Source organism: Corvus cornix, chromosome 13, assembly GCF_000738735.6.
Source record: "Corvus cornix cornix isolate S_Up_H32 chromosome 13, ASM73873v5, whole genome shotgun sequence".
Taxonomy (NCBI): Eukaryota; Metazoa; Chordata; class Aves; order Passeriformes; family Corvidae; genus Corvus; species Corvus cornix.
Genome location: NC_046343.1, coordinates 8,361,420 through 8,386,995, shown reverse-complemented (window position 1 = coordinate 8,386,995; position 25,576 = coordinate 8,361,420). Strand labels below are relative to the sequence as shown.

General features: G+C 47.4%; 1 long non-coding RNA gene across 1 annotated transcript; it reads right to left on the bottom strand.

The window, feature by feature from the left end:
* Window positions 1-1,450: 1,450 nt before the first annotated feature.
* Window positions 1,451-24,543, bottom strand: LOC109144604. The gene is made up of 2 exons (XR_005603045.1): window positions 18,532-24,543; window positions 1,451-7,634 (listed from the first exon to the last, which is right to left on the bottom strand). It is a non-coding gene; the product is annotated as an uncharacterized LOC109144604 (long non-coding RNA).
* Window positions 24,544-25,576: the final 1,033 nt, after the last annotated feature.

Below are 25,576 nucleotides of genomic sequence, written 5' to 3'. Positions count from 1 at the left end.
GTTTTCAGTGAATATCGGGCTACTTCTGTGTGCCAAAACAGGCATGAAGAGAACCAAGCCTGTGGGGTAGGTGTGGCACAATACCTGATTCCAGTTACATCTCCATCCCCAATTACTATTCATTAATCCAAACATATTCATTATACAGGCAAAACTCCCACCAGCACTGCCAGGTCCAGGGCTTGGGTCCTGCCTCTGTTTGCTCCTGCCGGGAACTGCAGCAGCCCACAAGAGACTGTGCAGCAGGCAGAGCAACGAGGACATATTTTCCCCAGTACAGGAAAGATGAGAAGACTAAAATTAACAATTCCTGGAAGAGCTGGGTGTGCAGAAGGGCTGCCCAACACCTGCAGTGCTCTGGGATGGAGTATTGTGCAGCACAGGGACACATCCCCTTTGCTGTGTGCAGACCAAGGGGCTTGGGGGGCTTCCCAGGGCGAGTGGTGTGGGAGAGCATCATAAAACATCCTCCAGCTCACCAGTGAGGGGGTGGCTTTCTAATTACCCAGGTGGGTTTCTATTGTGAGGAGGGCAGCAATGCAGGATTTGACGCCAGGGCTCTGAATGTGTCACCTGCCGAGGGCAATTTAGCAAGTGGCCTGTGCTTTATTTTCCTGTTATCTGCAGCCACGGGGCAGCACAAGCCAAGATCCCACCCCTGTGGGATCTGCCACCCCGATAAACTGATTTACCTCATGTCTGCCTTCCCTTAAAACCCACATTGTGGCGTGAAAAGGCTTTTGTGGGTGCGTGGGGCTGTATACTCTATTGTAGTCTCTTTAATTAGGGCAGATACTAAAATGCTTTAGGATTTTGACCATCCCATGAAAAGCACTGCCTATTTGGTCACATAGCAAGAAAATAAGAAACAAAGCATCAACATTTTATCAGTTAACTCAAGGGGGTCCAGCTGGCACTCAGGACACTGCTTTCCAAACAGCCTGTCCCTCAGCACCACACGGTGCAGGCTCTGGTGGTGCCTCCATGCCGGGCAGCTGATGGTTCATGAGGCCCAGGCTGCCCAGAACCACTGACAGCGCACATTCTGCATAACCAGGTAAATTCAACAGAATTTGCCTTCCAGAATTTTTTTCCCCATCCAGAACCGAACCAAAAACAAGTCTCTAGGCAGTGGGAAAATCAAAGCAAAACCCCCTTCAGCATCATTTCTGAGATGACCCATGGGGTGACTAGTGGGTTGTTCCCATGGGTGACAGGGGAGCACCCAGCCCTGCAGCCCTCCAGAGCCCAACTGGGCTTGGCCCACACAAGCCCAGTGACTTATGGAGCAAAGCACCAAAATCAGCTTCTAAACACCTCTGCCCAGTTCAGCTCTGCCACTGATCCACCCCGAGATCTCCAGGACACCCATTTCTGTGCCTCAGTTTACCCAGCTGCAAACAGAGATGTGTACATTTAACCTCTTTTACTGCAAGGACATGACATGAAGTGGTCTATAAGTGCAAATTTATTAACACAGCAAGACCCAAGTCTGCTTTTGCTTAAGGTGGAAAAGCCCAGCAGCGATACAATTGGGATCACTGCACTCATTGCTGGGTGACCTCCAGAAGTGCTGGCTCCTGCTTGCCAGGCCGGAGCAGTTAATCTGGAAAAAACCTGGAGCGGCATGGGAAGGCTTATCCCAGCACGCTGCTTTGTTTGCTGACAGCTAGTGCAAGTGACAACGTTATAAGTGACTTTTAAGATCGCTGTGACTTTAATTAGAAAGGACATTTTTAATAGCCTGGGCAAAGAGCTGTGTGGTCCTGCCAGCGGCTGCTCGTGGCACAGCTCACGCCCAGGGACTCTGTTATTCCTCTGGCATGTGATAGCAATATCATGTGTGAACAGACAGAGCAGACATGCCAACTTTTTTTTAGCTGCACAAACTGTCTCAGACAAGAAAAAACCCCATCTATATGCCCTCAGGGGCAGCCAGACACAACCCCCCCAAAATTACCTGTGTGCATGTAGAAAATGCACACAGATTTCCAAGCCATATGCATGGGGTTTAATCAATGAACTTCCCAGATACATGGGAAACACTTCATTCCCAGTAATTGTCCTTCGACAGCTCTAACAAGTAGGATCTGTTCGGGATGGTAATGATTAAAATGCTGACTCACAGAGGGTTTTCCATGCTGGTGGGACTGCATCAGCTTTGTGCTCACTTGGAAGGTATTTTGCATCCCTGCTTTTCAACCAATCTGCAATTTTAATCCTCTGGTTACAAACGGGTTGTTTGTGGCTTTGCCCAGCTGACTCCAGGTTTCCCTTCTGCAGAGTCTGGAGGGAGAGGGCTCTCCCCTCACTTGCTGATGGGCAGCAGGACAGGGAGAATCCCTGTGCTTTCTGCAGCCAGGAGCAGCGAGGAGCTGGTCTGCCTGCTCCAGGCAGGAGAGAAAGGAGTGACAGGTCTCCAGCAGCGGGAGCTGAGCCCACAGTCCTGCACTTCAGATACCAGCTGTGAGGTGCCAAACCCCAGGGCAGGTTGCTGGCTCTGCAATGCTCTTGAGCATTTCATGGTAGGACAGAAAACTACTTCTCAAAGGTATTGAGGTGCATCCCCCTGCCTGGTCATTGTGCTGCTGGCTGTGGCCGCTTGCCTGCATGTGAAGATGGGGTTTGTCCCTGTGTGCCCCCTTCTCCTCATGGGGCAGCTCCCCAGGTGACATGTCCAGCGCAGTCCCGTTCCCTTGAACCTCACTTTTGCAGCTCTTTCATCAGTCCCCTTGCAGCAGCAGTGGTTAACTCAGGGAGATGGGTGTACCCCAGGGTCAGTCAGGGAGCTGCCAGGGGGAGGAGGAGGAGGAGGAAGGCAGCAGCTCTGCTTGCCGCAGAGTCAATGCTGGACAGATGCTGTGCCTGTGTGCCATGGGACAGTGACAGGCAGAGCCAGGGGGCTGTTTGTCACTGCTGGCACAGCATGGCATTGCTTTGGGGCCAAGTATCCACACTGCCCCACAGAGCAGCCAGGATCCCTGCCCAGAGTGAGCTGGCCCCCAGTGGGACCATTCACCCACAGGAAAACAGACCAAGAAGTTACCATGAACACCATCTCCCCATTCCTCCATCACCTGCATCACAGCTCCTCACAACCCTTAATGATATTGGCTGTAACTACCAAAAGGCTTTTTGGGTTTCCTCTGATAAGGATTTTCCTTTCCCAAGCACAGATGATGGCTCAGCTGCAGCAGAGGCCCCTCACTCCACTCAGACTATGGGCAGCTCCTGCCTGGAGCAGCAGCAGCCGTGCCTTTTCTGCAGCAGCCTTCACCATAAGGAAATTGCCAACCCCTAATTACAGCATTGGAGCATGAAGAAAACCACATAAGTGATTCACACAGTGTTCCCAAGCTGCAGCCGCGTAAATTAGAGAGATTTCCAAACGCTCCCAAGCCATGCTAGCTGTTGTCAGGATGGAAATGCAGAAACTTTCATCATAAAGAGGCAAGAAGGAAAAAACCTGCCTTTAAACTCATCTCTGCAAACCAGGGAGACCTGGGAGGTCTATCCCCTATAGATCTTTACAGAAGGGTTGTTAAAACTCCTCGGGAGTTCTCATAGGAGGGAGCAGGCAGATAACAGGGGAACTATAGAAATGCATCTGCTTGTCATTTCGGAGGGACATGGGGATGGAGCCTCTGCTGGCAAGCAGAGGATGAAAAGGAGAAGGCAAGAGGACTTGGGGCCAGCAGAAAGGGCTGGCTGGTGGTGGGAAAGAGAGTTAAAAGTGTCCCATTGTTAGGGAAGTTTGCTCTCCTTCAGACCATCCCGCTCCCAGGGACACCACGCCGCCTTTTGAAGTGCAACCTTAGGCGGTTCCTTGTCACCCATTGGAGCAGGAGCTTTTTTACCACATTAAGTCATTGGGTAGCAAATGAATGGGGGGTTTTGACTATTCACAACTTCACCTTATAAATATCAGCGTTGAAGGTTCCTGCAGCTTTGCTCCATCCCCATAGCTCACCTTGGGAAGGAGTGGAGGGAGGCGGCCCTGCTTGCTCGGAGACCTGCAGTGCGAAGAGCTACGAAGCAGCCAAAGGGATCCAACCCCACTCCTTGTGACAGCCATGAAGAGAAGCACCCTCCTCATCCTCTCCATCACAGGGGTCTACAGTGCCATTCTCCACACAGCAGCATGGTAGGGTGGAAACAACTCAGTGGAAAGGGCATTTTTTAGGGATGCTCTTCAGCCTGTGGTAAGGTGACTCATTTTATTTTCTTTGTTTCAGGTCTGTGAATAACTTTCTGATGACAGGACCTAAGGTAATTAACATACGGACTGCCAGGAATTTAAATGGAGTGATTTTGTTTTGCAAATGGGAAATAGTACTTTCCAAGGAACCAGACTTCCCAGAGCATATCGGCTCCAAGTCCTGCCAAGTACAGAGGGAAAAGACTCGCAACCTGCTCATGTCTGTTTTCACTGATAAATGCTAAAACACGGTGGATTTTAACCCCGCTGTTTCCCATGCCAGGCTTACCTGACGTTCTCCAGCAGCGTGGCAGCCGGGGCACACAGCGGGATGGAGGAATGCAAGTTCCAGTTCGGGTGGGAGCGCTGGAACTGCCCCGAGAGCGCCCTGCAGCTCTCCACCCACAACCGGCTCCGCAGCGGTGAGTGCACCTTCACCTGCCGGCACCGCTCCCTGGCCCGGGATGCTCTGGCTGCCAGCTGGGATGTGCTCTGGAGACAGCTGGTGCTGCTGCTTTAACTGACTGACGGAGAGGGGTTTCATGTCCCAAAAATCACAACTGTTTTTCCTTTATCTGTATTAATTGATGTCATAAATATCACTAACATTTTCCGAGGGATCCCGGGCTCAGTCTTTCCCTCAGTGCTGCTTCATGGGTCTGCTCCTGCCACTTTGCGTGCAGCATCCCGGGGAGTGCAGTGCTAGAGACACCCGAGCTTCCAGTGCGGAGAAGCGCAGGAGAGGCAAAGGGAGAAACCAGAGATGTGTACTAAGAAACTGCCTTCATAAGAAAGCTGTGGATATATTTCAATATCATCTATTTCAACAGGCAAAAGTCTCCTTTTCCCCAGAGCAGCATCTCTATTTGAACCTGTTCAGAAAGCCAAAAAGGACTACACAGGAGTGTGGGTGCAGACAGCTGTTAGCACAGGTTCAAAGGATCAATGACTGTTTTCTCCAGCAGGCAAGATCAAAGCACAACATACCCCCAGGCAGGGAAGGAGAGAGATGAACCAAGCACTAGGTGAAGGGAGAAATAACTTGCCTTGGCCAGAGCAGGACTGTGGCATTGTCTTAAAATCCTACCCCGCCAAGAAGTTCCATCCCTTGTATTGACACCTGTATAATCATACGCCAAATTGGTGTACCCTGTGATGCTGAAGCCTGAAAAGATCCAGTCATGAGCATTTAATTTCATTTCTGTAGCACCTTACCTTTTGAACAGAGAGCATGGGTATTTTCTCCTTGCACCTTTGCAGGAGAAAGAATTTCATTGCTGATAATCCGGGACTGATGTCTACATTTGCATGTGACAGTATTTTTCCCCTCTCTCCCCCAGCTACCCGGGAAACCTCCTTTGTGCACGCCATCAGCTCGGCCGGGGTCATGTACACCCTCACCAGGAACTGCAGCCTGGGGGACTTCGAGAGCTGTGGCTGCGACGACTCCAGGAACGGCCGTGTCGGTGAGTGCCCTCCCAGGACAGACTGACCTCATCCCTCTGTCCCCACACGCAGCCCCACGGACTTCAGGGCAGAATCTGGGGCAGTTCTGTGCTTAGCCTGTGTCTGTCTTGCAGGTGGCCGAGGCTGGGTCTGGGGAGGATGCAGTGACAACGTGGAGTTTGGGGAGAAGGTTTCCAAGCTCTTTGTGGATGCCTTGGAAACAGGACACGATACCCGCGCGCTGATTAACCTGCACAACAATGAAGTTGGGAGACTTGTAAGTAATAATAATAATAATAATAATAATAATAATAATAATGTCTATATTGAAAACAAAATCTAGGCTGTTCAGGTCCCCATTTTCAGGCCCCTGTGACAATCCAGGCCCAGTAGTGGTTGCATGGAGGAAAAAACACAGCCAGAATCTGGCCTTGAACCTCAACACAGGGAATCCCAGTAAGAGTTGGTCCTACTTCCAGCTTTGGCAGCTGTGTAACGCAGTTAAGTGCTGGCACACACGACTTATCCAGAAATGCATGGGGTTTGTAGCCACCTCTAGGCTTGTCTGGTCTGCAAAACAAAGCTAGAGCCACCTTCCTTACTTTCTTGCAATATGCATTTCCAAGCTCTTTGGCCGGGAAGGCAGGTGTGAGCTGGCCCTGCTCACAAGCCAGCCAGACTCGTCCCAGCTCCTGCCTGGGCCATGGGAGCTCTCAGCATCTTGCCAAACCTCCTTGTCTGTAAAAACAAGGATGACAACACTTAACATACCTATCTCATAGGGTGTGTCAAGGCTTAATCTCACATAGATACCAGTGATTGGGACCTTATAAATACCAGAGGGAGATAGGCAGATAATATCTGTGAAGTGCTTGGCCTGGAGGAGATGCAGAGAGGTTGGGTATGATTATTCCAAAACAGTTTCACACATTTTGAATGAAACCTCTGAAAGAGATGATACGTTGGTGCTGCTGAGTGGCGTGAGAAGGGCATGACCTGACAAAGGCACTTCTTCCTGGCCTGGATTCTCCTGGAAGGGCTGGGAACAATAGTTTGTGCCCACTTATTTCTGGGACAGATGTTTTCCAGGACCTAAGAGCATCAGCTTGTGTCAATCACACCGAGTACAAGCCACTTTTGATGCATTGTCCCCAAATTACAAGTGCTGTAGAGCCTGATTTTGAGATTTCCTAATTTCTTCACCTCTCCCACCAAGGCAGTGAAAGACACAATGAAGAGGGCCTGCAAGTGCCACGGGGTGTCGGGCAGCTGCAGCATCCAGACCTGCTGGCTGCAGCTCGCTGAATTCCGCGAGATCGGCAACTACCTGAAGATAAAATACGACCAAGCCCACAAGCTGGAGATGGACAAGAGGCGGATGAGAGCCGGCAACAGCGCCGACAGCCGCGGGGCCACGGCAGAGACCTTCCACCACATCCACGCCTCGGAGCTCGTCTTCCTGGAGGACTCCCCCGACTACTGCACGAGGAACGCCAGCCTGGGCCACCACGGCACTGAGGGCCGCGAGTGCCTGCAGACCGGCAAGAACCTCTCGCAGTGGGAGAAGAGGAGCTGCCGGCGGCTCTGCACCGAGTGCGGCCTGCGGGTGGAGGAGAGGAGGACGGAGGTGGTGGCCAGCTGCAACTGCAAGTTCCACTGGTGCTGCACGGTGCGCTGCGAGCAGTGCCGGACGCTGGTGGCCAAGCACTTCTGCACCCGCCGTGACTCTGCCGCCCCCAACCACATCAGGCAGAGGAACAGGGGCCACAGGAGATAGGGGAAGCTTTGGTGTCCTTACGCTGGGGAAGGAGCGTCCTGGGGTCCAGAGGGTTGAGTGTGCACCATGTGAGGTGATGGGGTCTCCTGTGGATGGATGCAGTGGGATCAGGAAGTGCAAGGCGCGGGCGCTGAGGGACCACGGTCCTTCTTGCTTCCATGTTTTTTCCTCAATATTTACCAGTAGCTTCCTTCTTCTTGGGAGTCACTTTACCTGTGCGTTGGACAGAGGGAGGAATTTCACGTTTTAGGTGGGCTCAACCCCTTGTGCCCCTGCCAGTGGGTCTGCCAATGCCAGCAGTGGGGCTCCAGCCCTGCAGCCAGAGGGGTGGGAATAGGTGCTGTGGCCAAAAGCGGGTCCAGCTGGGTGATCCCATCCCTGCAGCCCTAGGTCCCGGCCATTCGTGCACAGCAGCTGCTTGGCAGCATTTCTGGAGCAAAACTTATGCACTTTGTGATGTGAGAGGAGGATTGGCAGTGTTGTGGTGTGTATTACCACAACTGCAGCCTTTTGAGGGCTTTGAAAAGTTTACAGCCAGTGTTTACATATTTCCCTCCCCCCTTTTTTTCTTCTCCTTTTTAATTTTGTATTTTGGCACAAGAAGCCCTGCCCCAAATAGACAATAGCTTCATGTATTTGTACTGGATAAAATTAATCAGTGTACAGTTCCTTTACTTTTTTGTTTTTAATTAGCAGATAAGAATTCAGAATTCTTTATGCCTAATGTTGTTTATCAATAAATTGTATTATTGCTTAGCACAATCTGTTTTCACTATGTATTTTGAAGGTATCCTTTAAGAGTTAGATTTTGGACTGTATTTTGCAATAAACCACAATGAAAAGAATTGGCTTTTTCCTTTCTGGCTTCCTAGCAGTATGATTTTAGGTGCCAAATTGTCCTTTTCTGTGTAAAACCCAGCACTTCCACGAATTTCCTCATCATTAATCCAAAAGCCACCAAGGGCAGTGAATTTATTCTCCTGGATCTCAGTAAGTTGGCTCCAGCTTCCAGTCCCCGGAGGGTTGGCTTTAGTACCTATCACCGTAATCTCGCCCTTTCCAAGTGCTGAGTATGCGGACACAGCCTGGCTAAAGCTGATTTTGAAGCTCCCAAAGTCTCTTTAATTGGCCTCGACCCGACATCCCCCAGACAATGCAAGGCTGCCCCGCTTTGATGTGGAAAGCATCACCATCGGCACTCACTGAAAATTTCTTGGAGGCACAAGAGGAACCCTTTGAACTGGAGCAGGAGAGAAAACTTGGGGACAGTTGTGAATGTGTCTGCTGGTTCCCTGCTGCTCCGGGTGCCAACAGCCCGGACCAGGTTGGGGGGGGCAGGAGGGGACAGCGCTGGCTGCAGCTGTCCCAGGGCAGGTCCTGCTCCTTGGAGTCAGAGCTGCTCCGGAGGGAGCCAGGGCTGTGCCATCACCTACACCCACGATGCAGGGCAAGGATGCTCGACCAGGTTTGCTCTCCAGCCAGGAGAGGAGGAGGAGAGACAAGTGTAAAAACCACCCTACAGCTCTGCCAGCACACTGCACACCCATTGGAAATGCTTCAATGCTATTTTATCCAGGTCTCCCTACGGCTCCCCCTGTGTAAACACAGCCTCAACACACACGAGAGCCAGATCAGGGAGCTCAGCTTGCAAAACACACTTTTTGGAAGCACAGCTGACTTCCATGCATTTATTTTATGCAAAGTGGGTTTTATTAAAGCTGGAAGAGTGACACCATCAGTTAGGGGGGCTTTGCTGCCTTCAGGGTAGCTATTTCTATTAAGTTATCCTACCCAAACAAAAAAACCCCAAGATTTTTGCACAGTGTTGCCACATAGCAGTTGCAACCGCCAAAAATTTAGGCTGAACTGGGAATGATAAAAACAGGCAAACAAAGGCACTTTCCTGCATCTCGAGCACTGGTTGATTTGTCTGCACAAATATTACCCCCAGGCTCTCTTTTTGTAATACCTGCTGTATTTGTTTGGACTGTGCTCTGGAGCCCCAGCAGCTGCAGGCACAGGGTACCACCAAAATCCCTCAAAATGAGGTTACAGAGAGCACAGGACAGTGCCCTGTTGATGTGCTCAGAGGAGGGAAACTATTTCACCAGGATAACTCCCAAGCACACATAGAGACCTTCCTGCTGTATACCAACAGCAGGTTAATAAACCACTCAGGTAAATCCTGGGAGACGAGGGCTGCCAGTGAATGGGTGGGACATGCTGTGTGTCATCTTACATTTCTCTGCAGCATCCTTCCAAACTAACATTCATGCAGAAAATAAGAAGAAAAAGGTTTGCAGGTGGCAACAGCACCAGACCAGACCTCTGTCCCACACTGGCTCCATCCCAGGGAAATAGGGGTGGAGAGGGAAGTAGAGATACCACTGCCAAGACCAATCCTTTTCCCACTGAGCCCTCCCCTGCCCACCGACTCAGCATTCACATCCAACCTGTTGTATTTAAATGCTGGAGATGAACTGTTCTTCCTTAAATTTCTCATCAAAGCCATTTACATTTCTGGTACCCAGACTCTCTAAGGCAACGAGTGAATTGTACCCAAAAACCAGAGACCAAATGCAAATTGAAGCAAAGTCAGGAGAAAGTTACATACCATCCCATGACACAGATTTCCATTCTCTTTTTATACCTTGCAGAGACAATACTGAGACTGAACAATTACAAAAATCAACTTCATGCCTTAGAGTGGCACCTTGCCAGAGATATTACAGTCCTGGAGAAGCTGAAGTTTCCTCATCCTCCCCCTTGTTGCTTGGATACAAGAGTCATCAATTCTCACTACATTCAGTACAAAACAATGGAAATTCAGGATCGTCTAAATCCATCACAGCACTGTCAGGGAACCCTGACATCCCTGCCTGCTGCTGTGGTTTCTGTAATAACCCTCACAGAAATGCCATGGGCACAGAGGGGCACAGGGTAACAAATTCTGAGGATGCCACAGGACTGAGCTCATCATTTCAGCTGTGATTTTACCTGGGCAGCTTTTCTACTCCTGCAGAGCAGCTTTCAAAGTAAACATGAGCACACACAGCAGAGCACAGTCCTGTCACTGGCTGCTTTGTAAAGGCTCGTTCTCCCACTGCAGCCAAAAAGCTTTTGTGGAGATTGGTGATGCCTTCAAACCTGCACGTGTTTGCTCATGATCACCCAAAGTCAGCTCCAACCCGGGGCACTGATCCCAAACACCTGTAACTCACTGCACACCTGGAGGAAGGGATGGGCTAGCTCTATAAAGCCTTGAGGAAGAATCTGACCACTGTCCCCCAGTAATAGTATTGTAAGAGTGTTGATCCTAATTACAGTGAACAGCTAAAAATCTCAATCTGGGCCTGGTGCTGCATGAACTCAACCCAAAATCATGCTGTCTGTCTACCAAGAGCTGTTAGCACTGCTTTTTCCCAGGAGCAGGGGCACTTCAGGCAGGGCTGTGGAGCCACTTGGACAGTTCTGGAGCAGCACCTTCCATTTTTACCAGCCACTGATATGGATAGAGCATCCTCTGTGATAAGAAATCTGTGGGACAGCAGTGGAATCAGCTCAAAATCACCATTGCCTTTGTGGAGGTTTAACACCAGTGTCCCAGCAGTGAATTTGTGCTTTTATTGTGGGAGAGGGATGGTTTACAGTCCATTTTCAGTGAGAAAGGGAAACACTCTCCAAATGATGAAATAATATAGGCTAGCTATAGTGTTACCACAGACCAGGGCAGGTTTATGTCAGAGGTACCTGCTCAACTAACAGAGGGTCAGAAGATCAGTGTCGGGGTGCTCATACCATGATAACAGCCCAGGCTAAGTCCACAAGCTTTCCCAGCCCTTCCCATCTAACCCAGGATCATCCCTGTCACTGTTTCACCAGCAGCCTCTTGGCCATGCTGTGCTGCTGTCCAGGTGCCCATCCCAGCACCCTCACTGGGGACAGCAACCACCAGTTTTCTTCTGGTTTCTCCTTCCCAGCAGGTGGAAATGCCCTCACAGCTTCATTCCCCTTCAGGCAGGAGCATGGGTATGACTCATGTGGCCTTGGCTGGGGTTGCCTCCCTCAGTGCATGGAGGAAGGTGAAGTTCAGGGGTGCAGGTGCCAGCCTGTATCAACAGAGACAGACAGCACGTCCTCAGGGCTGCCCAGCACACAGAGCCAGGCTGGGGCTGTGTTTGTGTGGGGGCTGAAGATGTCACCCAGCACAGGAACCGGACCTGTGCTGTTTCCTTTGCTCCCTCTCGCAGAAAAGAGTGCAAGGATAGTCCGGCAGGGAATGCACACCATCATCGCCACCGTGTGCCTCCGCAGCCTCTCCCAGCAGGCTGGTGGGGACAGTTCTGCTCATCTGCCCCAAGCACCCTCTCCTCAACAGGTCACACTGTTGCACAGTGACCATCAGCAAGCAGGGAATTGAATTTATTTAATACACAAAGTGCAGGTTCTGCAGATGATTTTGCAAAGCAGTTTGGAGGTGGATGGATTTTGGCCTGGCACTGCTGCCTCCTGCCCCACTTCCACCCCAGCTGGGGGCTGTTCCCTTCCCCAAAGCCCCACCACAGCCCCCACTGCATCCTACCAGCATCCCTCCTTTCCCCCAGCCTGCTTCCCTTCAGCTGTTAAACTCCTTGCCTGCTGGATTACCTTTAATTTATGCCCCCAGTGCCCTTTCATGGATTATAATTCTGTATGAGATGTTTGTGCCGTATCCTCCCCCCGTATTAAAATGTCAGGAGTATATCCCCAGGCCATCCATCTTCAACACTTCCGCAAGGGCTTGGCAATTCTCTGACATGAATATTATGGCTCTCCATGCAGAGCCTCCATCACTCAAGCTGACAAGTGTTAGAATCTCCTCTCTTGAACAGGCTAAGTGACCTTTTCATATGCAGCGTAGATTCCCGGTCACGCTGCATCTGGTGCAGTGAAACCAGTGAGTGCCAGCAATTCCCTAAAGTCTTAAAAAACAAGTCACAGGTCCTTTTCGACTTGCAAAACCAACCCTTAGCATGACAAAGTTAAAGGGCCTGAATCAGTCCCTGGTTAGCTGCTGTTAGTGCCAGTCCCAGAGAGGAGGATGAAAAAGCATCCCTTCCATGCCTTCTGCGGGATTTATCAACAGGGATTTTCAGGGGAAGATGGGAGGATTTGGGTGTCTGGCTTGTTGGAGTATATAGGAAAGGGTTTTGTGACCAGTTAGTGACTTTAGTGACTTGACAACCTCAACTCTAGTCTTAAACAATATATATTTAAGTGAGGTGCTTAAAGTTAGATCTCCAAACCCCACCAGCCTGATTTTCAAAGCTACTGAACTCCTGGGCTTCCCACAGTTGTGTGCGGGAACTTCCCTCTACCTGTGCCTAGAGAGAAGCTGAAGGAGAAAACAACCTTTAAAGCTCCTTTCCAGCTCAGACTTCCCAGCTGTGCTGCCCTGGGGACACTCCAGTCCATGTTGCTCGACAGAAAGTGAATCCCCTGGAGCGTAACTGTGTGGTGATTCAAGTTAAATCCCTCCTACAAAATTCACACGTTACCCCAAGTCTTTGGCTAAAGTGGTGCCTAATTTTTTTTCTTCTCTAGAGGGCAAAGGGACTTTCAGAGCAACTTCGCCACCTTCCCCCTACAGAGGGACTGGTGCTGGCTCATTGCCAGCACAGAGCAACAAAAGCTTGTTAACACCTTTTCGGCTCCCTCTTAATAAAGTCAGGGCAATTAACAGCTTCACTATTTACAAAACAAATCCTCTTTGCAACACCTGAGAAAAAGAGTTACAAGTGTTTCCCAAACATTTCTCAGCTGGGGAGGACACCTACAATAACTGTCTGCTGGGATGTGCTGCATCTGCTTTCCCTGGCTGGAGAGTCCATGCTTCCCTCGGAATGCTGCATACTCAGTATGAATTCATACTGCACTTCCATCCAGGAGTCCCGATCAAGCACAGGTCTACTGGAAAAGGTTCTTATCCAAAGGTTTCTCCAAGGAGAAAGGTGTACAGGGAGCCAGGGTGTCAATTTATTGCCCACTTGCTGGTCCATATTTCTGGTATGGCCACATGGTGCAAGAGGTGGGCATAGAGCAGGTTGGTCCCCTCCAGAAATGCCCCCAGGGATGGCTGGGAGGGAGTTGGTAATGTACAGCATATTTACCTCTGCAGAGGGATTCACAAGCTCCCCCACCTCTCTTTCTGGTTCCCTGCTCTCTCCTAGGATACAATCCATGCCCCCCACTTTGCAAATCACTGCCCTGGCTTACAGTGCAGTAAATTCCCCCTTTTCAAACAAGCCCCAAGGAGCTGAGCCATATAACAGAAGATTGATGGATTAGAGAAAATCAAATAAATGTAACTTGCAATGTGCTTTCAAAATTAATTCCTTCCTTCTCTTTTGCTCTCCCATCCCGCTCTCCCTTTTCCAAACACACAGAGTGTCTCATATTTTATGAACAAGAAAGATGAGGTGCTCCCTAATTAAACTATTATTTATGTGTAAAGATAGCTGCTGGGACAGTTGCACACAAGAGCTCTCCCAGACAAAGTGGACTTGGTCCAAACACTTCTGGAGATTAGAAAAGACCCTTTTAAAGTGTGCACCAGGTCTTGGACCCAAGCTCATCCCTCCCAGAGGGTCTGAAATGCAGAGAAGAAAGGAGAGGGAGTTGGTGGTAACTCCAAGTGCAGTAAGGAGCAGAGATAGCCACAGCTAAGAAATGTTCACCAAATGCAGTCAGGATGCAAAGATGAGTTGCAATCATGTGGAACAGAGTGAGTCAGAGACAGAAAATGAAAGAGAGTAAGTCTAAATCTGTCATAGAATGGGATTGTGGAGCTTTACAAGCAGTAGGACATGATGGGAAATAGAGAGGGAGATCTCAAGAAGTATTTTAGGTATTCTTTTTCTTTCTCTCTCTATTCTTTCTTCAGTGTCCCATGCAACATTAATTGAAGCCCCTTGTGGGCACAGCCAGGAGAGAATAGCTCGTCAGGGGACATGTGAGCACAGAGCCTGGACAGTAAACGGCCCTTCATTTCCTCCTCTGATGCTTTCAACAGCACATGGGATGCCATAAAAGATGATAATGACGAGGTCAGTGGAAAGACTGTAAAACAGTGGGGAGGGGCACAAGGGTTACTTCACTTGGGCTCAAACTCGGGCCATGCATGGACTGAGTTTGCTGGTTGTAAGCTCTGCTTGGGACCATGGCTGCACTCCCTGTCCCACCTGGCCTGAGTGCCAGCACTCAAACTGGACTGTGATGAGGTTCCTGGTTTGAAATGCTGGGTTGTGATGTCAGGGAGACTCTTTATTGACTCAGATCAAGCCTGGACACAGGCAAGGGTGAGAAGTTTCTCACATTTCTTCTCAATTCCACAGGGTTTTCTAACTCACAGAGCTGTGGCTCCTGGCCTGACACTTCTAGGGGATCATCCATCAAGACTAGAGTCAGCAGTTTTAAACGCAGTAATTTCTATTTCTCTCCCTGTTGCCCAGTGCCTTGAAGCTAAACCTACTCTGGCCCAGCTCTTCATTCCCACTCCTGCCAGGCAGAGACTTCTGCTGGCTGGCTGCCATCAGCTGTGGTAGGGACAAGGCACCTCCTCCCTATCTCTAAGTGGATTTTGAAGCCAATGAGCAAGAGAATAATTAAATTAACTCAGTCCTGAATACCTCCCGAGGTGCCAAGCATTCCCAGCATTACAGCTGCACCACAGGTGTCTGGAGAGCAGGTAATTCCAGCCAGGCGCAGGCTGCAAATGTGGCTCCTGGGGACATCTCTGCTGGCACAGGAGCACCAGCCAGTCCTGGACAGGAGGAAGAGATTCTCAGGATGGCTTTGCTCGAGTCGCTTGAGTCCAGAAGTAAGACAGCTACATTTATGCTTTGATGTGCTTGAGTTAGTAAGATTTATCCCAGGGCAAACACAGTTGTGCTTCCCAGCCTGGACTACTTTACTCTCCTGTTTCTTTCTTGTCCCATGGGCTTTCCCCTGCAGGGTGTCAGGGCTGTCATCTCAGGTCTCAGCCTCTGTTTTACCAAACAACCTGCTATTTAAATTCCCCGAGAAACATCTATATGCTTTTGACTATGGCACATTGATTTCTTTCTCTCATCTGCTACAGGCCATGAGACTTGAATCTGGATTTGAGACATCCCCTGATTCAGGAATAATCAGGTCATAGCCTGCACTCAGCTCCAGCTCCAAGGTGTGCATGGGGAGCCTGCCCTGGCTCTGGCCAGGGTGAAGGCAGGGCAGAGGACATCCCCACTGCAGAGCTTTATCTCCCCCATCACCAGAGAGCTCACAAATCACTGTCCAGTCCCTTTCAAGCAGTTGGGAGCATTAAATTGTACCTCTTGTATCCAGACACCATCCAATCTCCCAGGACCAGGCCAGGTACATTGATAAGGAGATAGTGTAAATGGTCAAACAGGATGGAGCCAAAATTCACAATTTCCTGTGTTTTAACTTAGCAAGTGCCATATCAACAGGAGAGTCTTTTTTGGATTATCTCCCATTCCAAAGGGGGCTGTTGTGGCCAAGGAGCTGCCACTGTACTGCTTCAGTGTAGAGGATTTCTGGTTTCCTGTGACACTAAGTACAGGGTGCTCTGTACATTTTCAGCACAAATTTAATTACAGCTATGATCCAATAAATATTTGGGAAGAGTAACAAATAGTGCTACAAAGAGAACAGAGTGGCAGTCAGCTCCTTCCAACTCCTCAGTTTTAAACCCCAGATGGTCTCAGGGGCACTTCTATTCTCTCTGTTCTGAGCAGAAGATATAATTAATTTCCACATCACCCTGATTTGTTCAGTATCAAATAAACTATCGTGCCTCCTAACCAAGCTAACCACTGGCAAACCCCTTCAGCTCATTCTCTTGGCTGTAAGCAGACACTGACCTCATCCCATGGAATTATTTTCCTGGAGATGACTTGGGGCACTAAAAATGCAGCTACATCTTCATAGGTTATTAAATCCACATGTGAAAATAAACTCATCTATCATCTCATGCATGTGGTTTAGCTTCCTTTCAAGAAGATATAAGTGTACTAGAGCATCCCATTAAAGCAATTTACATACCTTGCTTTATTTTCCCAGACAGGAGATTTCTTCCTTGGTGATTACTGGCTTTTGGGAAAACATATCAACTAAGGAGTCATGGAATAACAGAATTGACCTTCAGGTGCTACCCCTCGAACAAATACCACCCTGACCTGTGTTTTGAAGGATGGCTGACTTTTTGTACAGGCTCCTTCAACCTCAAACACTTCTTTTCAAAGCCACATGGTGACATCAAGATCCAGAGGCTGGAAAAACGAAAGCAGAAAGCAGCAAAGCTCTGCTGAGATGAGCTCCACAAGCACTCGAGTGCCAGAGACAGGCAGAGAGCAATGGGACATTCCATCTCCTGCTTACCCACGGCACCAGTGTGCAGCTCCTTTTGTGAGGGACCAAAGACAAAACCTCATTTTCTGAGACACTGGGGCAGACACTTCTCTGCTACCTGAAAGACATGAACTCTCGAGACAGCTAAATAAATGAAACCAGAAAAGATCATTAGAGAAAAAACCAACCAGAATCCTTTAAAAAAGGTTTGGATGTGCTAGTCATCCTTCTTAATTCCAGCTGTGTCCTTGTCACCATGGACATGTTGGCTTTCACCCTGCTTCTCAAAGGTTTGACTGCTAATCCACCCACCAGTCCTTGAGGAATACACCCCCTGGAGACATCACCTGGGTTAGAATAGTCCTCACTTCTCAACAACAGCACTTTATGGCCCTGGCTGCCTCTGATACGGCATGTTTTCCATTGCACTGTGACAAATTACAAATTACTTAAAAACACTCCTTCCACATTAATCATGTAAGAGGAACAAAGTACTTTGTGCCAACATTCTGACACTTGCCCTGGAGAGCCCTTTTCTCCTGGAGAGTGGAGCCCATCGGTTTGCCAGAGCAAGATAATCAAAGCACGATCATCACATCAGGCTTGGACGTCTCAAGGAGGGATGTATAAGAGAAGGTTGTAAGAAAAGAAGCAAATTTATGCTTCCTGAAATGATGAAGACAAATTTATTGATTGGACCTGAAGGGATGTAAGGAAAAAGGTCTCTTTTCTGTAGAGCAAACCATTAGAACTAAAAACTTCCCATTTCTTCTCTCATCTCCCAGAGCCCTGCTAACTTAGCTGAATGGGTTAATTGTGACTCATCTTATTATTTCTTCCAAAGAAAAGATCCAAAAAGTTACTGCATTCCCCTTAGATATCTGCACCTCCTGCTGTGGCCTGAACTTAAGACACCAGAGGAGCTGCAATTTTAGCTGCACTGGAATGTTTTGGTTTTCCCTTGCAAAACAGCCCCATCTCTCCAAGTGTGAATGTGCTTCAGTTACCTAAACATACTTGAGAGGGGCAAAAAGAAAGGAAATTTCCATTTTTTATACTTAACTGAAGAATTCCCATTGTTGTTGAAAGCAAACAGAAAAGGGCATGCCTCAACATGTTCCCCTGGCACTATGGATCAAGGGAAGACAAAACTTTTAGAAGACGATTTTTTTCTATAAAAGATAAGCAAATTCCCATCAGTAATGTGTCTCCTCTGGACCAGTGTGCAAATCCTACAGCCTCCATGGGCAGAAACAGTTTAACATTACACATGTGGGCACATAAAAGACACATTGTATTTCTGGAAAACTCCCCTGGCACCAGACACAGCTATTTCACATCCACGGGTGGGTTGGCACACACAAGTGGTGAAAATTATTCTGTATTTAAACTTTCTCAACCATAAGGAAGAAAACCTGCAGCAGAATTGTAAATTAATACTAGGTGACAATGAAACTATTAATTTTCATTGGAACTGGACATATAAATAAATAAAGATCCAATTTCTTGTCAGTACAAGGGAGTGAAAATCAAAAGCTGCCAGCTTATACTGTCAGGATGCTACAATCTCAGGTCATACCCAAATTGATATAATCTGTCAGAATTCACCTCAGTAGAATTATACCAGATTATAGTACCTAAGGACATGGCCAAGCATCATCTTCTGCAGCAAATCTCTAAAAGCACATATAAAATTGTTCAACTTAAAAATATACTTTACCTTGCACCTTTTCCTTCATGTCAGCTGATGAAAGTCACATCAACTGTTTGTACCTAGAAAGAAATCCAACAGTTAGAGCAGAATAAAAACAGCTACAAATTTTAATTGTCTGTCAGCCTTTGCTCTCTGTGCCCAGGCCAGTCCTTCTGCACATACCTGCGATCATGGCTGAGCTGAAAGGAGCTCAGTCAGAATATTTGAAAGGTGGATGTCCTGGTTTAGGGATAGGGAAACATTTCATTTCTGTGTTGCTGGAACAGAGGAAGACAAAGCAGAGGATCACACATGTCCTCATTTGGCCTTTTCTCTACCTGTTCTGTTTCACAGCTCTAAACACAGTGTCAGTGAACACCGTGTGATTTCCCTTGGATCATCACCTTCGGTGGCTGCAGACAACAATGCAGAACAGAAAACAGAACAGTTGAAGGTGCTGCTGGAGCAGAGAAGCACGGAACCTCCCAGCCACGCTCATCTGTACCCTGGAAAGGAACAACTCCCACCTAGGAGTTGTGCTCCAAACCTGCTACTTCCATACACAACTTCAGAGCTGTGCCAGCTCTGTTTGTTTCCACTTCCAGAGATGAAAGAAAACTGGCTACTAATTTTTGACCATTGCTTTCGGAAGTCCAGAAGTCATTAACAGACTTGCAACAGCGTTACCACAGTGATAGCAACTATCTGCATTAAAACCTCATACCACACCTCATACTACACATATTCAAGTAGAAAAGCCTCCAAAGAAATTATTCAAAACGTGAGATGCCAAGCGATCCAAGCACCAAACCACTGGCAGACCATGAGAACACAGGTGTTAAGCTCCCCACTCCTCCCTACAAGTAGGTACTTATATAGTGCACATGCAGTAACCTTGTTACTTGTGCATTTGCACATATTTTCCATGATTCTGTGATTCTAGATCCTGCTGCTGCTCCAAGGAAGGACCCAAGGAGTCTCTTCACTTGTCCATTTCCTTACCTTCACACTTGTAGCACCTGTGTACTGCCAGCTCCTTTGTACATCATTGCCCATCCACTGAGGAGAGATATTATAAAGAAATCAGATATCATTATTAAAACCATGTTTATGGATGACTTGAAATTGTTCATTCCAGGAATTCCATATAGTCGTAAAAAGGAACATTTTGCATAGAGACAGAACAACTGGTAAAGATACATCATGGCTGCTTTGTGCTGTGGTGGCAGCCTTCGCCATGGGTAATGACTAATTAACATCAATAATAACACTAAGTTTGGAGAATGCCTCAGCACTGCGTCAGCACTCAGGCAAGGCAATGTTTTATTGCAGCTCATTAAAGGAAAAAAAAAAGGAATAAAAAGCTTAAGAAACATCACAGATCCTGACTACATGAAGCTAATAAACAGTATGATAAACTATCATTTACATGAATAAGAAAAGGAATGGACATTTCATTTCCTATGCCTTTGTTGCTCCCATTCAGTTGCACTGATGGGGCTGTTTGGGGAAGCCCCACAGTGCCTGTTTACAAGAGAACTTTGCAAAACAAAGACAGTCACGGTCAAAACTTTGCTGGTCAATTCAGTATATTTACATGGAAGAGCTTCGAAGAAAACAAGTGTTCTGAAATACCCTCATGGGATAGTTCAGCTGGAAGTGGTAAGTAGCAGGGAAGGATCTCATGGCTATCTAGATGTGTGGTGGCCGCAGAAAAAGCATCTGGTTTTCAAACAGAGGTTTGATCAAACGTTCCTCATCCAGGCAAAAATACCATTGCACAACTCCCTGAGCAAAATGGCAACTGCCAAAGTGTTCTGCATGCAAGGAACAGCATTGTCCAAGTCTGGTTCCTGAGAAATCAGGCACAAGCTCTTTGCTTTCCATAAATGTGGAAAATGTGCCATGCAACACTTGATAATACATTTCAGATGCACCCAGAAAAAATCCCATTTTCTTTCTTTTAACTAACAGAATGGAATTGCTCCAGATTTACAATGAAGCAACCTAAAAGCACAGTTGGAGCCACTGTTTTTAAGAAGACCTTGTTATGCCATAACTTTTCACAGTTCAGTTGCTAAATTACACATTATAAAAATAAGTGCAATTGAGAGACTGTGTTAATCTCAGAAGTTTAAACATTGCTCTGTAATGACTGCTTTATAGTGGCCCATAGTAAAGTGCTTTATGGGGCGTGCAGGAGATTTGTCTGCACGTGTCCGTTAAACACTCCTGGGAATTTTGTCACACAGAGAGAGACGAGGCCTGACATAAAACTAAACACGGGCAGAACACTGCCTCATTCACCCAGCACCAGGAATGCCACCCAGTAAGAAAACACTTTACAACACCTAAGAGAGATAAGAACCACCAGCCATCGGAGCAATAAGATGTTGCTTTTGGAAATGCAGGATTTCCTAACCTGAAAATCGGTGCAGATTCTGGAAGCGCAACAAAAACGCAACTGTCCCCTAGCAAGGAAATGAGAGCTTAATCATTGATTATAAAGAAATAATAAAGAAGCATGGGGGGTTTGTAGAGTAGTTTCCTAAAGACAAGAGTAGAGCCAAATTAGGTTCTTGCACATAAAAATTCCCTGGAATTTAGGGTGAGTTCATCCGTGACTCCTTGCTCAGGCAGTCTGCAACTGACAGACTGCACCCAGCTGCCTTTTCTCTCTGGCCAAACAGGATCCATCCAGGTTGACTCAGACCCCAGGTGAAAAGACTTTCCAATAAATTAAATGTGATGGTAACAAAGTTGCAGACATGGTACCAGAGTTGTGTTTTGGCTTTATTTTTTAATAATCATGCTTCAGAATAGCACCACAGCCAAGCGAGATGAGCCAGTCAGGGGTTCTCAGGGGACAAAACTTGATGCCATACAAGACAAATATAAGCACACCCAGCAAGGCACTACATGAAGATCTTTGTGCGAAAGCATCACCTCCCTCAGCCCTAAAACACTCACGAGCAGTGAACTGAATTCTCAATCCTTCAGTGTTACCATTATTAGAGTATCATTCACCCACTTGTCTGCAAACTGCCTTCTTCTCCCACCAACTGCTCTGCCTCACAACAATACCTCATTTCTGGCTCAGAAGACCAACAAAAAGCTCTCCCCTGAGCTTTGGCAGTGTCCCCATGATCACTTGGCAGGAGGCAGCATGACAATGATTTGACAGGCATCTTCCCAAGGAGACTCTACACATCAGTCACACTGCTGACACACTCCACACCCAGAGGAGGTCATCCACACCAGGGGAGATTTCTAGGTGCAGGCAGCTGCTCTTGATTGACCATCCTAAAGCAGCAGGTTTTCCTGTTTCACTAACAGCAGAACCAGGAAGTACCTATTTGCTGTGATGATCCTGGTGACACTGCCATGCTGGTATGAGCCAAGTCTGCTTTAGTAAAGCAAAGCAGCAGGTAATGAGTAGAGAGGACTGAAGTCCTATTCCTAGTCCAAGGACAAATCTATTAAAAGGAAATAGTACTACAAAAACAATTGTAAGTTATCTTTTTATGATGTGCAAAGAGTATTTCCAACAAAATAGAAATAATTTCTCTTCTGATTTTGTTTTTTTAAAGAAAATTGAACAACCATAATATTTTCAGAGGATGAGCTGTTGTTGGGTACCACCAAAAATGGCCAACATTTACTGTGCAGAATAACACAAATTATCTTGATCTGACTACTCCGACTGAATGAATTAACACTGACACTCATCAACTGTTGTTTAAAGGATGGTCAAGATTAATAGCTAAATGAAGGAAGAAACACAAATCTGCTCCTTTTCCTACATGAGAAAAGCAGGAATTTGCAAATCTTCATGAAACAATCTTCAATCTCCTGAATGACAGTCCCAAGCTCTGACCAGTGACTCATTTCTGAAGCTGGGCATGCTGGAATGCTCTGACAGATGCAGACAATGGGAAACTGCCTTCGACTGAGGCTTCTGCCATCTTTAAAGTATGTCCAAGGTTCCTGGCAGTTTAACTGTTCCTGAAGATAATAACTCCCTTGTGAGACAGGAAGGCTGAACAATCACATACTTCAAGACTAGCTCAGTCTGTACAGTTCCAAGAACAACTTCCAGTGCAGGTGATAGCAAGCATATGATAAGCAAAGTTCCAGGAGGAACTCTGTTGAAAAAATAGAATTATGGGAAACAGATTGAACTGCTCATTTTATGGACATAGCTCTATTCCACCACTTAGGCAGTAAACTAAAATGGACTCCTTCAAAGTTAAAAATGCCCAATAAAACTCAATAGGCAAGGTAATCATTTTGACTTGACAGAGGGAGAGGACAGATTACTCGTCCTTGCTGACATCGACATCTTTCAGTTAATCTGGCTTTTTTCCCCAAAGCTACATTTTCTGTGCTATGGAATCATAATCCCGGCCAAGCCTGTACCACTCTGGGCTAAATAAAAACCTAAAGACCATAAGAAATGTAGCAGCACATGCCCCAGCAGCCTCTCCCATGGTGTCACAGCTCCCCCACGGGACCAGGCTGCTGGGCCATTTCACATTCCCAGGACTGATCCTCTGCCCACATCCTATTTATTAATGCAGGTTCCTCAGGGTCTCAGCTGTGAGATCTGCTCGATCAGTACTTGTCCTAGGTGTAGGGATACAGTGAGTCAGGACGGCACCCGTGGGATAAAGGCAACTTCTCTCTTTCCACCTTTACCTTAGGAAAATGGAAGCAAACACCAGTCAGCAATTGAAGGTGTTAGCTCCAACATCAGAGGATAATTCCATGACAGATGAACACCTGAATGACTGAGAGTCTATATTATGTGGGTGATAAAGGTGACATTTGCAACATCAGCTGGCTTTGTCTTTTCTCCTGCCCCCCGGATAAGGATCCACCTACTCTCATCCAACAGAATGCAGCTCTGGCACAAAAGCAAAACCTAAAACTCCAGCAGTAACATAAAGGATGTATTTATTGTCAAGCAGTAGGACATCAAAATAAGCAAGCAAATATCATACTAACAAACAAAATGCAGGCGAATGCCTTGTGAATTCACCAGATTTTAGTTTCTGAATTTTCAGAGTTTTTCAGGTGTTTTCAGAAAACAGAAATTCTTATTTGGCTGACAGGAAAACACAAAGCACGACTGTCCATCAGACACATATGGGGACAATAATTATAGGCAAAATAAACTGGTTGTAAACAGATCTGTTTACTGTATTTCTAACCACCTCATGCTTTTACTCTTCAATATTTGAGGGTTTGGGCTTTCTTTTTTTCCTTATCTTAGAAGTCCCAAGATTTTTAGGTCTTGGTACTGCAGGGATCAGTTTCTAAATGTTTATTATCTGGGCTGGCAATAGTCGTTTGTTCCACTGAGAGGATAAAAAATTCACTTAAACAAAGTTTGATGTTACGGACAAATGACTTCTGTTTCTCATAATTACTCAAATTGAGGAAGCAAGTTTTTTCATGAAACAAATTATGAAATTGCTTATTTAGTATTAGTCAAGCATACTCATATTTCAGAGTTATGAAAACTACAGTCTTCTTCATTCTAGCCAGTCAAATCAAAAGATACAAAGCTTGAAGTTAACAGCATAAGTCCAGCTCTTTGAAGAAAATTAAAAAGCCCCACATCCCAAAAAACAGTTTAGTTACTTCATAAAAGGCAATAGCATGGCATTAACCTGTTGCCTGTCAAGAGCACTCTCTCGAAATTCTTCAACAGACCACATGGAAGTTTGAGGAAAACAACAGAAAACACTCAGAGAACACAGAAAACACTCTTAAGGTAAGCTGTTCCAATTAAGCACCTTTCCTGCTGTTGTGGTTTGACACTGGCCCAGCGCCAGGCACCCATGAGAGTGGCTTGCTCACCCTCCCCTGCCACAGCTGGGCAGAGGAGGGAAAAAGAAAAAAATTAACAAGCGCTTCATGAGTGAGATAAGGACCGGGAGAAACACTTCAGGAGCGAAAACAGGCTCAACTTAAGTTGCGAAGTGAATTTATTACTAACAGAATCAGAGGAGGATAATGAGAAGTAAAATAAGCCCTTAGAACACCTTCCCCCCCCCAGCCCCTCCCTCCTTCCCACCGACAGCGCAGGGAGACAGGGCATGAGGGTTTGGTCAGTTCATCACTGAGATTTCCCTCCGCTGCTCCGGGAGAGGAATCTTCCCCTGTGAGGCCGTGGGATCCCTCTCACGGGAGACAGTTCTCCCTGAACTTCCCTGGCGTGGGTCCACCCTCACAAGCAGCAGCCACACCGCCCCTGCTGCAGTGTGAGCCCCTCCCACGGGCACACAGCCCTCCCAAAACTGCTGTGCCGTGGCTCTCTCTTTCCACAGGGTGCAGTCCTCCAAGGACAGGCTGCTCCAGCCTGGAAACAGGGCCCTCTCTCTCCACCGGGACTCCCACTGGAACACAGCCTCCTCCAGGCATCCACCTGCTCCGGCACGGGCACCTCCCCCACGGGCTGTGGGTGGATCTCTGCATCCCCCGTGGATCCCCATGGGCTGCAGGGGCACAGCTGCTTCACCGTGGTCATCACCACAACCTGCAGAGGAACCTCGGCTCCGGTGCCTGGAGCACCTCCTGCCCCTCCTTCTTCACTGATGTTGGTTGTCACCATGTCATTTTCCCTCACATGTTCTCACCTCCTCCTCTTCTCTGACTAGAATCCCAAAATCTTTTGACTTTGTTTTGATTTTCTTCTTAAATATGTCATCACAGAGGCATTACCAACCTCTCTCATTGGCCCAGTTTTGGCCAGCAGCATGTCCATTTTCAGCGCCATCAGCCATTGGCTCTGCCAGACATGGTGGGAAGCTTCCAGCAGCTTCCTCACAAGAGCCATCTTTGTGGTCCCCCGCTACCCAAAACCAGGCCATGCCAAACCAATACACTTGCAAAAAAATGTTGGAAGACAACCTCAGTCCTTGACTAAAATATATATTCCTGTTATTTTTAGTCACTGAGCCTTTTGCCACCAAGATGGGAAAGGTGCATTCAATGTACCTTCAAATAAGTCCTTCAAATTACATTCTGACAAAATGATCAGACTTAAGTGAATCAACTTCAAGAG